This window comes from Schistocerca cancellata, chromosome 12 (assembly GCF_023864275.1).
Source record: "Schistocerca cancellata isolate TAMUIC-IGC-003103 chromosome 12, iqSchCanc2.1, whole genome shotgun sequence".
Taxonomy (NCBI): domain Eukaryota; kingdom Metazoa; phylum Arthropoda; class Insecta; order Orthoptera; family Acrididae; genus Schistocerca; species Schistocerca cancellata.
The window spans coordinates 99,378,390-99,379,702 of NC_064637.1; positions in this window are offsets into that span (position 1 = coordinate 99,378,390).

The following is a 1,313-nucleotide window of genomic DNA, read 5'->3' on the forward strand; positions in this document are numbered from 1 at the left end:
AATTTATAACGCCGAGAGAAACGTCATTCGAACGTGCTTCTTCACTCCATATTGTGCCTGGGCGCTGATGACCACGCTGTTTAGCGCCCGTAAACTTCAAACCACACACACACACATACATATTGTGCCGAGTAATTTCATCCGGTATTCCGAAGGATGTAGGTTGCAGTAGGTACTGGGAGATGAAGAAGCTTGCACAGGATAGAGTAGCACGGAGAGCTGCATCAAACTAGTCTCGGGACTGAACACCACAACAACAACATTCCGAACGCCTTTGTGTCAAAACGTTTTGCTAGGTACAGGGACTGCTTTGTTTAGCAGCAGTTGCAGTTGAGCTCCATATCCCTGTCAATACCGCAAAAAATAAAGAAATAGTATCGGCAGCAATTGAGCGATTTATACCAAATAAATTAACAAACGACGGAGCTGATCCTCCTTGGTACACAAAACGTGTTAGAACACTGTTGCAGAAGCAACGAAACAAGCATACCAAATTTAAGCGTACGCAAAATCCCCAAGATTGGCGATCTTTTGCAGAAGTTCGAAATTTAGCGCGGACTTCAATACAAGATGCCTTTAACTGTTTCCACAACGAAACGTTGTATCGAAATGTGCCAGAAAACCCAAAGAGAGTGTGGTCGTATGTAAAGTATGTTAGCGGCAAGAAACAATCAATCCCTTCTCTGAGCGATAGCAATGGAGATACTATCGAAGACAGTGCTGCCAAAGCAGAGTTACTAAACACAGTCTTCCGAAATGCCTTCACAGAAGAAGACGAAGTAAATATTCCAGAAATCGAATCAAGAACAGCTGCCAACATGAGTAACATAGAAGTAAATATCCTCGGAGTAGTGAAGCAACTTATATCACTTAATAAAAGCAAGTATTCTGGTCCAGACTGTATACCAATGAATATGCTGATGCATTAGCTCCATACATAACAATCATATTCAACCGTTCTCTCGACGAAAGATAAGTATCCAAAGAATGGAATGTTGCACAGGTCACAGCAATACTAAAAAAACGTAGTAGGAGTAAACCATTAAATTACAGGCCCATATCGTTAGCGTCGATATGTAGCATTATTTTAGAACATATATTGTGTTCGAACATTATGAATTACCTCGAAGAAAACTGGCTATTGACATATAGTCAACATGGGTTTAGAAAACATCGTTACTTTGAAACACAACTAGCTCTTTATTCACATGAAGTGTTGAGCGCTATTGACAAGGGATTTCAGATCGATTCCGTATTTCTGGATTTCCGGAAGGCTTTTGACACTGTAACCACACAAGCGGCTCGTATTGAAA